Below are 17,538 nucleotides of genomic sequence, written 5' to 3'. Positions count from 1 at the left end.
TAATAAATGAAAACTAATTTCTTTGTTTAGAATTGGAATCCATAACATTTTTTGTTTTGAAAAAGTTATTGTATAAGTGAAAATTATGATGTGTAAACATTTAATTATGGAAGAATTGATTACTACCTAATTTGTAGTTGTATGTTTTTTTTGGTATGATTATTGAAATTTAATTTTATGATTCTACATAACATAAATAAATTCGTATAAAATATGAAATTTACTTTTAAATTTAAGAAAATTGAAAGCATAAGAAAATGCCAAGTGGAAAAAGAAAAAATCAAAAAATCCTACAAAATGACATGTGTCAAACTAAATGAGAACATGACATTTGGCAAAAACATTTTCATTTATTAGGGTAGATTATTAGGGTAGATATATATATATATATATATATATATATATATATATATATATATATTATCTTTACTATTATATTAAGCATATTGAACCTTTCTTGAATTTTAAGAGGTATCATTTTTATTGCAACATGTACAAACATACCAAGCTACGTCAAGAAAAAAACATAGCACGACTTTCCTATTCCTCACGTCTGGCCCTAAATTAGATCCAAACCGCTCTCACTTTACCCATTCACTCCCACATCTTCTCTCTACAAACCCTAAACCAGTCAGTCGCCATCTCCCACCATACCACCGCACAGGGAGATCTTTCCTATGTTTCCCCCCGACTTCCCACCCTTCTCTAAAAATCCCTAGCCACAATAATGTAAAGTCCCGAAAAACAGATCTACCAATGATCAAAGATAATAACAGATGCAAACAAGAATTAATAAACGAATATAGAGCCAAAGACCAAGCTTGCATACGTTTCAATGCTATAAAATGTCTGATACAACTAGGAAGTATATGAAAGCATCAACAACCAACAATGACTGACACAACTCGCTATTTATAGACCTGACTAAGGACCGTAAGGTGTTTACGGCCGTAAACCCATTCTGACCGTAAACACAATACAAAACACGAACAATTACATATCTACTGCTATTAACCACTATTGTTAGACCAAACCACTATACAGGGTCTTTCAATCTCCCCCTTGGTTTGGAATAGCTCGACCCCATTCCTTTCTTTACCAGCATGACATCCATTTGGCCCATAGCGCCATTCCACATCTGCTTGCTCAAGATTTCAGCAACCACTTGGTATACACCTTGGCTCCCTGCTCATAGATATCTTCAACCACTTTGATCTGAAAATTGCTCAGATAATGAATATCCCACTTCCTGAACTGCAATAGGTCTCTTCGATCATACAACCGTATGAACCCATTCTTGAGCTTAATGACTGCACCACAAGTACTCTCATCATAAACCCAGCACTCCATAGAACCGAGCGATCCATCTTTATAACCTTGAACAATGGGAAATTGTTTAAATTGAGTCGTGGGTGGCCACATAACCAATTGCAGAGGTTTATCAGAAGAAGCTTCAAACACATCTGGATGTTCTAGAATGACTAACTCAGCAGTTGGCATTGTAGGAAAGCCCTTCTTTACTTGCTCATCTAGAAAGAATTTGAACTGCGAAACCTGAGGATTGTTTAATAGATTGATAAAAGGAGCTTGTGATAACTCCGCAAGATCAACCCTTGTCAATGAACTAAAAGCACAAACATCTTTATACAACTCTGAATTACCACTCTTGCGAATAATAATCCAAAGTCGAAGAGGATCGTGAAATCCCCAAGCAGCCACACCCGATCGATCTCCAAAAGTATCTCTGAACCGAACAATTTCAAGATCAGTGACAGTGATCAAGGGTTCTCCTTTAGAATTGCTCTGAGTAACATTTCGCTTGAATAATAACTGCCCCTTTTCAGTATCATCTTCTTGATGTTTCCGAATGATCTCTTGAATATGAGAAGCCATAGGAGGAACAGCTCCAATACGTTCAGCAGAACCAGATGATTGACCAGCTGGCACATCTACTGGATATGCTTGCACATGTAAATTTATTCTTTGTTCTTCTACGCTTGTTTTATACTTCTCACCAAAATCATCCTCCAGTTTCTTTTTCAATTCGAAGTAGCTTGAAGTTAGCAGATTGAAATGTTCTTGAAGGTCAGAAATCTGCTTATTTTTTACTTTCTTATCCCTTTTAACTTCTGCGAGTTGTCCGCCAAGATAAGTTCTATCTGACTGAAGTTTAGACACTTGAGTACGAAGCTCAATGTTCTGAGCACGAAGTTCAGCTACTTGAATGTCAAGCTCTATGTTCTTCTGACTTAGCACAGAGATCTCCTTTCGTAAACTATCAAGAGATGGATCATCATCTAGAGCACCCCCTTTGTTCATAGAAATGTTCTTTCCTTGAGGACTAGGCGAACGAAGCTGCTCTTCTGCCATATGCAAAGCTAGTCTCTCAGAAGCGGCATCCCTATTGAATCTTGGAACAGGAAAACCAGGCGGAGCTGAAGGGCCACCAACATAAAAAACTGAACTAGGTCCAGTCGCAAACATATTTGTTGCGGAGAGTCGTGTAGTAGCAGTAGTAATTGGTGGTGTAGGAAGACCACTGACCAAACTAGTAATTAGCTCGGATTGTCTTTCATCAAGGCTTCTCCTCTTTGATTGAGGTTGGTCAGCCTGTGGAGGTATTACACTAGCAAATGGTTCAAATGTAGGAGAAATAGACACGGGAGGGGAACATCCCACAACTACCTCCATTGGAATTGAAGTTGACACCATCTGCTCAGAAGTTGGAGTAAGAGTTTCGCTCGATTTCCTCATCTCAGTTGACGGCAAAACACTATCATCGACATTTTGAAAAATCGTGTCAAAAATCTCGTTGGACACAACATTAGCGCTACTAGCTAAAGAAGCCGCAATATCATCATTATCAAACCCCGTAAGATCAAGATCTTCAAATGAGTCATGTCCATCATCACCAGTACCTATTTCCCTTTCATCTTGTCTTTCATTCGACTCATGTTCATGACTAGAAGCACTTTGATCTCTCTGAGTTGGTGAATCTTCATCATCTTCAGTCACATCTATCACAATGTTTGCTGGAGTCGAACCCTCAGTAGACGTTTTCTCAGACGAAGTCGGTTCTGATGATTCGTATGACACTGGCGTCTCATCCAATTCTGTAAACTTTCCGAATTTTTCCAATGGATAACGCCCTCGAAAGACAACTTTTCCTCTTCGGTTTTCCTTAATGAGTCCCACAGTGTGTGGACCCAAAGATTTCATATCCAAAGTGTCTCCCGCCTTTCTAACCTCAGGAAACTGCATCTCGACAAACACTTGAATGAAGCGGGGATATTGGAGAAAGGTATCCCTTGTAGAAGCCCGGATGTTTATGACAAATTCCTCTAGGATGAACTTTGAGAAATTGAAATGAATTCCAGAAGCTAAAGACACCAATGCACCAGTTGTGCGTTGAGAAATTTCATCAGCCCCACTCCTTCTACCCGATATACAACTTACGAACACATGAGCTAGAAATCTCCAATACGGATGAAGCAGCTTTTTCAATGTTGGCGGGTAGGTTCCTTCATAACTCATCCGTCGTAGTATTCTCTGAACATCTTCTATGCCAATTTCCGTCGGATAGTTAGGTTGATCATCAATCAGCAACGCGTTTCGAACAAAGCTTTCATCGATTACAATATCTCGTCCTTGCACCTTCTCCGCGACCGTGAAATTTCCATCCTCATCCATCTGTGTCCTTGCCGTCTCCCAAAATTCACGAAAAATGTTCTGATATATCACCGGATTGACTGTTAATGCTGATGCAACACAACATTCACGCAACCTGTGAACCATCGATAGCATATCGGAATGAGCGACAGGTGGATCAGCAAGAACGATTGCCAGATTGTGCATGTCTGCAAACTTGAGATTTGCCATTTTCCTGCACTCAAACACAATTGTAAGAAACTGACACCAACAATAAAATTTATTTTGATCAAGAATATTACAATAAAAATATGATCAAAATAAAAATTATTTATTAATGGTGTATGTTTACTGCTCTCAAAAATTAAAAACAAAACCTTTTGGCAATTTTGGTTCTTGGGCTGTAAACTCTAGTTTACGGCCTAAGGAACACTTAAAAAAACGGTTTGGTTCATGGTCTAAGCGAAGGAAACACGCAATCGTTACCCAATCAAAAATAACTTGAATCGACAATTTGTTCTTGGGCCGTAAACTCTAGCTTACGGCCTAGAAATTACTTCGAAAACACGATGCACAATTATCATAGAAATCTTTCAAACAATCCTGGGTAATTACACTCGAATTCACGGGCCGTAAACTGGGAGTTTACGGCCTATGAATGTTTACACCGAAAAGAGGCTTAAAATCGATCTTTCTCTTTGAAATAGCAAACGAAAAGCATATAGTCGTGAACATAAAGAGGAATAGCATCATAATAAAATAGTTTCGAATCCAAATCATCAAGTTTCAGAGTTTACGGCCTAAGCTTACGGCCGTAAACTCCTTGACTTGGTTTTTTTAATTTTGAGACACAATGCGATGTGGTTCTGTGAAACAAAATATATATTCGGGATCTACACGATGCTACCTTCACGATGATGTACTCGTTTTTCTGAAAATCGAAGATAAAATTTTGACACCTTGAGAGCTTTTGGGAGTAGATTGCGGCCGGAAACTGTTGAGTGGGGAGATTCCGACCGTGAACTCCCCCTTTTTTACCTTTTTACCTTTCCACCTTTCTTATCCTCCTGCCTGATAGCTACCCAGTCTTTCCAATTTTTCGCCAATTAATTAAAAAAACTTTTGAGGATTAATTTAATTTTTTAAAAAAAATTAAAATAAAAACTAACACACCATAATTTTAAATGCTAGAAAAATAAAAGTAAAATAAAATTAACATAAAATTTGAAGTTGAAAAAAATTAAATAAAAATAAAAGAATAAAAGCATATTAAAAATGAAAATAAGATAGAATAAAAATTAACGTCAAAGAAATTAAACACTTTAACTACCACTTCTTTTGTGATGCTTGGATCAAAGTTATTGGATGGCCTTATTCTACTTGTCGGTACCCTTATCTTCACATCTCCGTCTGACCGATTGCCAGTATTGTGGTCCACTTAAGCGCGAAGGATTTGTGACATTTTTGGACCTTTTACCAATGACATGATTCGGGCATATACCTAATTGTAAATTTCTGGTAATTATGATAACTCCTAAATCTTACGTGAAATTACCTTATGACCATTTAATTGACTACAACCAGGGATATTGTTGTCCACCTAAATTGAGCAGCGAGATCTACAGACAATATGTATGAGTTCAATTTTTAGGTGTACTGGAACGTGTTTCCCGCTTCCTGATATGCCCCAGCCATCAAGAACTTCCAGAGTACTCCTTACACCGGGTGAGCAGACAATCATTTAGAGAGAGAAGTGATACAGAATTCTATTGCTAACTACTTCAGAGGGGTTGAGAAGAAGAAGGTTGCATATGCTGTGTACTAGGTCGGATTAGAAGTCGCGCAAAGGAGACAGCATATGGCTAACAGATGAGAAGTTTTTCACACATATATTTCACACACATATATATTTCCTACAGAGAAATGGAGTTGCATATGTTGTGTACCAGGTCGGATTAGAAGTCGCGCAAAGGAGACAACATATGAATAACAGAAAGAAAAAAAGAAAACGATTATCTACAGACCTAATTTATCGGAATTTACCAGTCGCCCCATCCAACCGGAATTAAGGACAGAATCCGCACATCGAGGAAAAGTTATGCCACGGTTCCAAGTACGGGTTCAATTAATGTGACGAGTAGATTCTCATGTTTATCTCCCTGCTCAACCTATCCGAGCATCGTGATGTCAGATTAAACGGATCTAACTAGGTCAAAATTTGTCGAGTCGTTAAATTCATTAGGTTCAACTTTCCTAGTCAAGTCCCTTTTTAAAATCTTTCGCGCCTACCAGCACATCGAGCACAGAGCGTAGACGATTCAACTTAGGTATGTTACACCGATTCAGGTCGTCCTTTATCACGTATTAATATCATTTCCCATCACAGTACTTACAACGAAGGCTGCTAACAAAAATTTTCAATTTCTGAATTGAAATGACACTATTTTGGATTTTTACTGAAATGACACTATTTTTAGATTTTTGTAATTTTTTTTGTTTTTGGATTTTCTTTCTCCCCCTAAATTTGTGCATGGTTGAGAATTTAAACAAAAGAAAAATGCGCAAATTTAAACAAACCTAACAAAAATTGAAGACAAACTTAGTAAAATTTGAAAATAGACTAACAAGACCAAAAAATAAAAATAAAAAATAAAAAATAAAAAATAAAATTAAAAACAAACAAAGAAAAAGAAAAAAAAACTTAATCCTCAAAACGTATCATTTTCAGAAATCCCACAAGCACATCAAAACAAGCTTTGTTAAAAGGCTTTGTGAACAAGTCAGCCACATTGTTATCAGTGTGGACTTGTTCGATTCGAATTAAAGATCGTTCATAACAGTCTCTGATAAAGTGAATTTTAATATCGATGTGCTTGGTTTTAGAGTGTTGGACTGGGTTCTTAGCAATTTGTATGGCAGCCTCATTATCACAATATATAGGGGTTTCTGAGTAATTCAAACCGTAGTCCAACAGCTGATGTTGGATCCAAATAACTTGAGAACAACAAGCTGATGCTGCCACATATTCCACCTCTGCTGTCGAAGTCGAGACAGTGTGCTGCTTCTTGCATTGCCATGAAACTAGTCTGTCACCTAGGTATTGACATCCTCCTGAAGTTGATTTCCTGTCAAGCTCACAACCTCCATAATTACTGTCAGTAAAAGCATAAATATTAAATTCAGAATTCTTCGGATACCAAAGACCCAATTTAGGGCTTCCTTTGATATATCGAAAAATTCTTTTAACAGCAATAAGATGAGAGAGTTTAGGATTAGCCTGATAGCGTGCGCATTAACAAACTGCGAACATAATGTATGGTCGACTTGCAGTAAGATACATTAGGGGTCCGATCATCGATCGATAAAGAGTTTGATCTACGGCTTCGCCTTCTGGATCTGGAGTCAGGAGGGGTCGTTCAGCCATCGGTGTTGAAGCAGATTTAGCATCATGAAGTGCGAACTTCTCAAGAATATCATCCACATACTTGGCCTGATGAAGAAGGATGCCGGTTGAATTCTGTTTAACCTGAAGCCCCCAAAACATGGTCATTTCTCCCAAATAACTCATTTCAAATCTTTTCTTCATTACACTTTCGAACTCCTTGCAAAGTTGTTGGCTAGTTGATCCAAAGATTATGTCGTCGACGTATATTTGAACAAGTATCTGGTCCTTGTCGACATGCTTTATAAACAATGTTTGATCGATAGTACCACGTGTATAGCCATGTTCGAGCAAATGCTTTGTTAGAGTTGCATACCATGCTCTAGGAGCTTGATGCAGCCCATATAACGCTTTGTCCAACTTGTAAACATGATTAGGAAACTTCGGGTCGACAAACCCTGGAGGTTGATCAACGTAAATTTCTTCCTTCACCTTGCCATACAAGAAGGTAGTCTTGACATCCATTTGAAAAACAGTAAAGTTCATATACGAAGCATACGCCAAGAAGATACGAATGGCCTCCAAGCGAGCTACAGGAGCATAAACCTCAATGTAGTCAAGACCCTCGACTTGTCGAAACCCGCGAACTACCAGTCTGGCTTTGTTTCGCACAATGACCCCTGAATCGTCTTGCTTGTTACGAGAGACCCACCGTGTGTCAAGAGACTTTTTTCCCTTTGGTAACTCAACTAACTTCCAAACACTTAGTTTTTCAAATTGATGCAATTCTTCATGCATCGCATCCACCCAGCTAGGTTCATTTAGAGCCATTTCTACATTCTTGGGCTCAATTTGAGAGATAAAGCAAGAATACAGACATGTATTCACGTCTCCACTTTGACTTCTAGTTATAACACCACTATCTAGCTGGCCGATAACGTTCTCGAGCGGATGATCTCGTTGAATCCTAGTGGGTATTTCTTGGCTGATGTCATTGATAGAGACAGGTAGAGTGTGAATGTTAAGACCTCCTTCATTTGCTTGTTGAGTAGAACCAGATGGTTCTGCAACATACTCATCTGCAATAAGGTCAGGAAAGAGTAATTCCATTAGGGTTGAAGAGACAGCGGAAGCATCATTTGGAATGAACTCTTTCTCTAATGATGTGGGAGGTCTTGATTCAGCATTCAAAGAATCAATGTGGTCTAATTGAGGACTGTCATGTTCCAATAACGGCCTCCCCTGAGAAGTAGCAGAGGACTTATCGAAAGATGTTGCAGAAGACTCCCCCTCAATTTCAGCAGACGGCTCCCCCTCAGATGAAGCAGAATACTCCCCCTCAGATGAAGCAGAAGATTCTCCCTTGTGCGAGTCGGAGGACCTCCATTCGGTTGAAGCTTTAGAGTTTCCTTTCAATGAATTGGAAGGTTTAGATACAGGTTTGTATACAACTTCTTCGTCTTCATCTTCAGAGATACTCTTCAAATGCGAATCAGTTCTTGAGACATCATTTGAATACACGTTTAAGGATTTGAAAAGTGATGTGTAATCAAACAACCAGTCCGGACCCACTCTTGCGTCTGTCTCATTCTCTTCCAACCAACGCACGTCATAGGATTCCACAATCTGTTTGGTTTTCTTGTTGTAGACTCTATAGGCGGTACGTGCAGCATACCCAACAAAATAGCAGTCATCAGCTTTGGCATTGAACTTCGGATTGGTATCTAGGTGAAGAAGGGTGCAAGGACAGCCAAATACTCGAAAATGACTAACTGACGGTTTGTGACCATAGTAAATTTCATATGGAGTTTTCATTTGAGCTTTGTTGATGAGTACTCGATTCTGAACATAACAGGCAGTGTTTATTGCCTCTGCCCAAAAGAAAATAGGGAGCTTGGAGTCACACAACATCGTCCTTGTAGCATCCTTAAGTGTTCTGTTTCGCCTCTCAGCAACACCATTTTGTTGAGGTGTGTGAGCGGAACTAAATTGACGCAGGATCCCCTTCTCAGAACAGAAGTGATTGAGAACAGAATTCTTGAATTCCGTTCCATTATCAGTGCGAAGTGCCTTCACCCTATGATTGGTCTGATTCTCAACAAGTATGATGAACCTCTTGATCAAATCAGCGACGCCAGCTTTGTTGGATAGAAAGAAAACTCACGTAAAACGAGAAAAATCATCAATCACAACTAGACAGTAGGAACTCCTATTAATGCTTAGCACATTCACTGGACCAAATAGGTCCATGTGAAGAAGTTGTAGAACCTGACTTATTGAGTTAACTTGCTTCGGCAAATGTGGCTTTCGATGATGCTTTCCTTGAGCACAGGACACACATTTCTCAAACGTGATAAAGTCTTTGACAGGTAATCCACGGACCATCTCATTCTTTGCAAGACGATTGAGATTTTTGGCGTTGGCGTGACCTAATCTTCGGTGCCATAACATTGCAGTTTGCTCAGAGATCTTTGAGAACAAACAAGTAACTTGCTTTGGGAGATTGCTATTCATATCGATAATATAAGCATTTCCATCCCTTTTTGACTTTACGAGAATCCATTCTTCAGGGATGACAAAGCGTGGCTTTAAGATCATGCATTCCTTGTCAGTGAAATGCGTAGAATAGCCCTTGTCACAGATCTGCGAAACACTTAGCAGGCTGTGTTTTAGCTCTGGAGCGAAATTCACATTTTCAAAACTCAAAACTCCATTTGATATCGTGCCCTTTTGTGTAATTTTTCCTCCATCTCCACCCGCAAAAGAGACGTATCCCCCATTAGATGATTGAATGTTGTTCAATTGGGTGATGTCTCCTGTCATGTGCCGGGAACAGCCGCTGTCGACGAACCATGGTCTGAAAACATTTCCCCGCAATTGCCCCTGCAAAATGTGCGGGTTTAATTAGATTTGGGCACCCAGGTCATGATCTTCCTGGGTGATCCCGATGCCTTTTCAGATTTATTGCACATGAACTTCTCTGAGGATACAGATGATGTATTGGGAGTAGATTTGGGTTTCCATTTATAATTAGGTTTTTTGAAAAATTCAGTCAACTTTGTCATTTTATGTCTGACGATCTGCTTAAAGCATGTGTTACTTCTACCAGAATTGGTTGAAGATCCATTATTGCTTTGGGATGAGCTTGACCTTTGCGTGGCTATGCTCCCTTTTGGCAGACGGTTCAGGACAAGGTGATTAAAAAACCTTTTATGACTGTGAAAAATATCCCTTTTTCTATTTCTTTTATCTACCCAATAATCATTTCGAGAGCGACTTCTAGAGGAATTTCTATTTAAAGATCTTCCTCTGAATTCGTTCTCTCCTCTTGGAAGATTATAACTCACAAACATTCGATTAAGACAATTTCTAGCAATATGACCCTTAGTACCACAATTAAAACAGATCTGATTGTTATTGTTAGAACTTGTGCTGCATTTATCAGATTTGTTTTCCCTGCAAACACCCTTGCTTGTCTCACAAAAACATGCAATATTATCAGGTTGTGAGGCAAGTGAGGGTGCTATATTTATTGAGGGTTGTGAGACTAGTGGTATCTCAACATTTTTATCACAAACATTTAAATTGTCAACCAAACTGTTCAAAGATTTATCAGACATTTTAGAAACATTCAAAACTGTATCAGAGGCAGCAGCTACTGTATCAGAATAATTAAAAACACCACATGAAAAATTGCCACTTAAAACATTTAACAAAGAATTGTCTTTATTTAAAATGAAAGCTTCAGGTTTGGACTCGATTTTATTTTCAGAAACACATCCTTCAACTTTGTGCTTTGACTGATTCAAGGATTGATCTGCAGGAGAAGTAGAAATGTTAGTACTTTCAACATTAATAAATCCTCCAGAAACAAAACCGGAGGGCTTGCCATAAATCATAAATGATTCATTGGCAATTTCTTCTTTGGACAATGGCTTGGACACGTATGAATGATTGAAAGGAGGAGGTACATGATTATACCCTAGACCTTTTGATTGATTCCTTTTAAACTGCATACTTTGGTCTATCATATTTGCAACCACCTCACTTGAAAAATCATATTTTCTAACATCAAGTTTGGCGGTCTCAAATTTTCCTTTCAAGGATTCAACTTCAGCTACTAGCTCAGCATTTTGTTTGACTACATAATCATAGTTTTCACATTTGTTGCTGTAGTCTTCCTGGAGTCTCCTAAAGTCTTTAATTTTTTATTCTAGTTGAGCTTTAAGTGGTTTTTGTCCCTTTCGAAGTCGGTACCCTTCATATCTAAGGTCTTCTACGTCTCTTATTAATTTGTCATTGAGTTCACGAAGAATCCTAAGATTTTCTGCTTCATTTACTAAAGTCTCAATTTTATAATGTAAAGTTTTCACATAGTCTGCACAAGCTTTAGAACACAATAGAAGACTTACCTTGGACAAAGTAGGTTCATGTGAAGAAGATACCATCAAACCAAATTGCAGCTTCATCATGTTGTCTTCAGCTACTGCAGTCCTTGCTTGAGTGTCATCCCTCACTTGTGCTAGGTGAGCATTTTCTGGTCCAGACAAATTTAGAGCTTGTATTTGATCATCCCAGTCAAATGATTGTGCAACCATAGCCTTTTCATTATTTGCTTGACCACTGCTTCGGTTGTTCCCAACTGCGACCATTGTTCTGTCATTATTAACCCTTCTATCAGGGTGTGGGCAATCACGAGCAAAATGCCCTGGCTCGTGGCAATTGAAACATCGAAGCTTTCCTTTGTTGAATCCAACCTTCTTGTCAGCACTCATTCCCCAATTATTCTTCCCTGTCTTTTTGGCAAACTGCTTTGCCCTAAATACAGCCATGGCAATTTGCCATGTGATGTCCATTTCCTCAACGTCCTCCGGATGGATTTGATCAAGATCTGCAAATGACAATTGAGGAGGAAGTTCCCCATCTACAAGAGCATTGTAGCAATTTACAAGCCCTGCTGCAAAGATAAGGTTTTCATCACCCTCTTTTCCCTTTGATGAGGAAGCCACATTTGAGGATGAAACATTTTGGGTAGATGTGATAGGCTGGCTTTGTGGGTAAGGAATGACCGGTGTAGAGGAAGATGAACCTGCATGAGTATAGTAAAAGGAAGAAAGAGCATTATTGGTTGAAATGCCAAGATTGGCAGCTGAGTAGGAGTTCACATGATTGATCTCTCGCTGCTTGTCATCAATATCACACGCTTTGATGACAGCCATCACTTCAGCTAGGGAAAGGCGATTAAGATCCTTAGTCTTCTTGATAACTGCTACATTCATGTCCCAAGATTTTGGGAGTGCATTTAGTAGCTTCTTATTAATTTCTGACTTTGTATAGAAAATCCCTGCCACAGTCATCTCAGTGTTGAGAGTTGTAAATCGCTGCAGTTGAGCCTCGAGAGTCTCTCCAGGAACATAATTAAACATATTGAAGCGTTGTCTCAGCATATCTTGGCGACTTTCCCGCATGTCTTCATTTCCCTCTTATACTTCAATGAGAGCTTCCCACAATGCTTTGGCAGAAGTATACTCTCTGAATCCTTGAGCAATGTCTGGAGATAAAGCCATAGTCAAAATGGCCAATGCCTTTTCTTGTTCTTCCACACTCTCAAAGTCTTCATCAGTGTAGTTTTTGATTTTCTTGTCGACCACCTGCCCCCCAACTGTAGTGGTGATTCTGACTGGATCCTTTAAAACACATTTCCAAATCTTGAAGTCCTTCATCTTTATATACTTCTCAATTCTATATCTCCACTCGGGGAAACCATCAGCAGACATAAGTCTTGGAATTCGCATAGTTGTACCCATCACAGCATCAAGTTCTTGGTATTGAGTTGAATTTTGTGTATCCATTTTAAAAATTATTACTAGTAAATTTTAAGGCTGTAAATTTATTCGGCCGCAAACACTAGGCCGTAAACTGTTATATACCGTAAACTGTTTTATACCGTAAACAGGAGTTTACGGTCAAAAATTATTTTAAATATTATTTTGATTTTAAATTCAAGAATTAATTTCAATCTATATATTAACTGACTTAGCCGTAAACTCTTAAGCTGTAAACTCGTAGGCCGTAAACCTTAGGCCGTAAACTCGAGTTTACGGTCCAAGTACACCTTTTGATTTAAGCTCCGAAAAATAATGGTGTAATTATCGTTTAACAGAAAATCGATTTTTCGTGATTGCTCGAGTTTACGGTCAATGAAATTTAAATAAAAAATTCGATTTTTATTTTAAAAACAACTCAATTAAACGTCAGAACCAATATGTGATCACGAAGGCTTGAATGATGTGAAAAAACAATCGTTTTCGAGGAATGCAAGAGTGGCCGTGAAGAGGAGTTTACGGCCGTAAACTCAGGCCGTAAACTTCAAGAAACTTTGTTTTTGACTGGAATAAATCTCTCTATACTGCTGTGAATGTCGATTTAGTTGAAAACGCAGCTGTTGAACGTCTTTGACACTGGTATTGCTCTGATACCAATTGTGAAGTCCCGAAAAACAGATCTACCAATGATCAAAGATAATAACAGATGCAAACAAGAATTAATAAACGAATATAGAGCCAAAGACCAAGCTTGCATACGTTTCAATGCTATAAAACATCTGATACAACTTGGAAGTATATGAAAGCATCAACAACCAACAATGACTGACACAACTCACTATTTATAGACCTGACTAAGGACCGTAAGGTGTTTACGGCCGTAAACCCATTCTGACCGTAAACACAATACAAAACACGAACAATTACATATCTAGTGCTATTAACCACTACTCCTAGACCAAACCACTATACAGGGTCTTTCAGATAAATTCCTTCATCTCCTCCTTCCCTTGATATGCATTCTCCGTCATCCCCTTCATTTTCTCTTTCTGGATAGTATCATCATATTTTTCGTGTTCGGTTAACTTAGTTTTTAATATTTGTTTCTTTTTTGTTTCTGGGGGGCTTTGATTTGATGTCCGCTTTCCATTTTGTTGCTTCAGATCAATGAACATGTTTAGTATTATGACTTGAACGAGGCATATGACGAACAAGTTTAGTATTTGATGTCCAGGTAACCCTGTGACTATGTTCTTAGTATCATAATTGGCTAATTCTATATGTTTGTGGGGTAGTTTTTGATGTTTTGGCTGATGTTTTCAATTCGAGATTTCTATTTCTTGAGGCTGGGAAAGTCAATTTCTTAATATTTTAATATGTTGAATTGATCCGTGTCCATTTTTTTTTGGGTTCTTGTATTCTGCTACAAAACTAAATTTTTTATTTAAACGTGCAAGACATGAAAAATAATATGTTTTTATCTCCAAAGCAAAGTTGAGTATGATAAATTTTTAATATTTTATCTAATGTTGCAGCGTTGGAGGAAGAATTGATCGAAGCAGTAGAATAAATGGATGAAACCATCGAGCACATAAAGTGTTCGTAGAAATGCCTGAGAGAAAACAAGAAATGATTATGAGCACGAAAACAAAAGGTGAGTATAAACACTAGGGAATCTTTCTTTATGCTCTCTCTTTTTACAGAAATTTGTCCCAGTGGTTTTTTTAGTTTTGATTTTATGACATTATCAAATTTTCTTTATGCTCTCTCTTACAGATGTGGTACTTAGTCACTTATGATATATCAACTTTTTAAACGATACCATGACATTGGAGTTAATTACTTTTTTGTTGTTGATTAGGTAGAAATTAGTATCTATAATATTTCCATGCTCTTGACATTTAACAGGGATTAGCTAAAGCTGAACCATAAATTCAAGGTACAAACAAGGAAAAGTAAGCTGATTTGTTGCTGATAGTAATAGTGAAAGCTCATTAGGTATGCTCCGGTGTTTTTAATTCTTTAATCGGAACCTAATGGCCTCATCCATTACATGTTTCACTAGGCTTGCTCTGGTTCTTGACAACAAAGGTTTGGTTTTTCTACTTCAAATAGTTACTACTTTAAATGGGTAAAGTTATTAAATTTCAATATTTAATGTATAAATAAGAAAAAAAAATTAGAAAGGTTAACGTTGAAATGATTAAAGTTCAATATTGTAATAGTAAAGAAAACCGGACATAAAAAAAATAACATGATTAAAAAAACACTATAATGGAAGTATGGTGTTATTTCTTGCGTTAGCCTAACAAGAAAAATGAAAATAATTGAAATTATAATCATGTTATAGAAAGAAAAAGTAAGATTCCTTAAAAAACATTTTTTTCAATATGATCAAAACTTTGTGATGACCGAGTTTCCTTGAATGCAACCATTGAACTTGTTTTCTGTTTTGATCAATGGACCTTTGGGGTATAATATTTAAAATTGGGAAAAGGGTACCCTGCTGTTTCTTAAGTTTTTGTCCGAGTTTTGTTTAAAATGCCCATGATGTTTGGGTAAAAAATTTCATTAATGTTGTTGATGTTATGGTTTCATTTGACTTATACCCCTGATATGGTTGCAAGCTATGTTTATTTAGTATCAATGTTAGTGGACTAATATGCTCCAGAAGTCTTCAAACTTGGTTTGTGTTGCTTCTTTTAGCCTTAGCCCTTAGTTGGTGCATTTGAAATTTTTGCTTGAGCAGATTTGGGAAAAATCTATAGTTGAAATAATAATTATTTAGTGATAATATTATAAAAATATTGATAATTTAGTTCAAGGTCTGAATGTGTAATTAAAAAAGAAAGTTGGATGTTTTTATTCACCAAACAAACTTATTGTTATTTGTAATTTAATATTTAAGAAAAATTAGCATATAATTTTATGGATATCAAGAGACAAATGATGTATTACAAAGTTTTTTTTTACTTGTAATCATTTTTAGAGTTCAAGGAAACGAGGGTTGTCATTGTGCTCCACATCATGCATCAAAAAGTTTTTGAAATAACAATGGCCTAAGATGTTATGAGTTTTAAAAGTACAATGTCCTGAAAGGGAAGAATTTAAAGGTACGTTGTTTTAAAAGAATGTTATTAATTATAGTGCTTCTTGGAATCTTTTTAATTTTAAAGGTATCATAACCTCAAGAGTGTAAAGAGTTGATATGCATGAGATGTATATACATGATTAATAATCAAGCATAGAAGAGAAGACTGCAAGCCTGCAAGGGGAAAAACCATGTTTGTTTTTTCAGATAAAAGATCAATAAGTATGGAAGTTATAGATATGCTAGAGTTTACGTTTTAGGGATAAATAAGTCAAAAATCATTGTCTTTTTATTTTCTTTCTTTTAGAAATATAAAATGTGGAAGATTACGAGGTCTCTGATTGGTGGTTTAGGAAGTTGAAGATGTATTAACCGAGTAAAGTTTGCCGACAAATGAATTCAGTATATACAAATGCACATCAAACGTATTTGAATGGTAATTAGATATGCAATGATGACATAAACTTACTCTACAAATATATACCAAATTCATTACCGATAAAAATATGTTAACCTTCTTATTGAGTATACGGATAAAAGCAATTATACTTGCTATGTTGGTGGTATTTCAATTATTAGTTAGTGGTATTAACATTTGATATGCTTGTTACTATGTACCGTTAACCTAAAACTATTAAAACAATTTTAATAAAATAGGATGCTATAAAAACAATTTTCATGAAATTCATGCTATAAGAAATGGTTTTCATAAATTCACAGTTTTCTTTAATAAAGATGGATGTTATAGTTCAAGTTTATTATATTGTTATAATTATAACTAAGGGGTGTTTGAAAATTTTCAATTGTCTAATTTACGAAATTTGATTTATTATTATGATATCAATTGCATAAGTTACTCTTATCCAAATACCTTATTTAGTTTATATCATTGTGGAACTGATAAAAATAAATAAATAAATAAATAAACTTAGTCAAACGCCCCTTAATATAATATAATAATATAAATAACTAATAGAATCTTAATTACTAAGATGTTTGTTTTTTGTCTGCAGATCTGTGTGGTCTTTTCTGTTTGCGCCGCGCGGACTACGCGCAGACATTAGCATTCACAGACTGTTTGTTTTTTTGAAGACTGCAGACCTAAAAATGTCTGCGCGCCCTCTTCTTGGTGCAGATGTAGACCAGAGTCTTCTAACATCTTCAGATATCTTCTAGCCTAAAAAATACAAATATCTTTATTTTTTTAAGGTTTTTTTTAATTATAATTTTTCCAACTTTATTAATAATAAACAATTTGAAAAAAAAATTACAAAACTTAAAAAAAAAAACATTCGACGACACAAACATGATATTTTTGACAAATTTATAAATAAAGATTTAGTACAATAATAGTCATTGATGTTGTTTATATAAATATGAAAAAATCATAATATATTCTTATATTTTTTTGCCAAATTTTGTAAAACATTATTTAATACAGTATCGTCAATTTCTAGGGAAAATATTTATGGTATGTTTTTAATGGATTTAATTGAAAAAATCTAAGTTTATTTCTATATATTTATGTTTCAAATTCTTTGATCCCTAATTATAATGTTTATTTATAACTTTGCAACCAAAGTTGTTGGGTT

General features: G+C 36.4%; 1 long non-coding RNA gene across 1 annotated transcript; it reads left to right on the top strand.

Annotated features, from left to right (window-relative positions):
- The first annotated feature begins 13,723 nt into the window (after positions 1 to 13,723).
- On the top strand, positions 13,724 to 17,240 carry LOC145071247 (uncharacterized). Its single transcript, XR_013690325.1, has 4 exons — positions 13,724 to 14,089; positions 14,391 to 14,509; positions 14,764 to 16,382; positions 16,960 to 17,240. It is a non-coding gene; the product is annotated as an uncharacterized LOC145071247 (long non-coding RNA).
- The last annotated feature ends 298 nt before the right edge of the window (positions 17,241 to 17,538 follow it).

This window comes from Lactuca serriola, chromosome 8 (assembly GCF_051521515.1).
Source record: "Lactuca serriola cultivar US96UC23 chromosome 8, Lser_US96UC23_V15, whole genome shotgun sequence".
NCBI classification, from domain to species: domain Eukaryota; kingdom Viridiplantae; phylum Streptophyta; class Magnoliopsida; order Asterales; family Asteraceae; genus Lactuca; species Lactuca serriola.
This window is presented reverse-complemented; position numbering and strand designations above follow the sequence as displayed.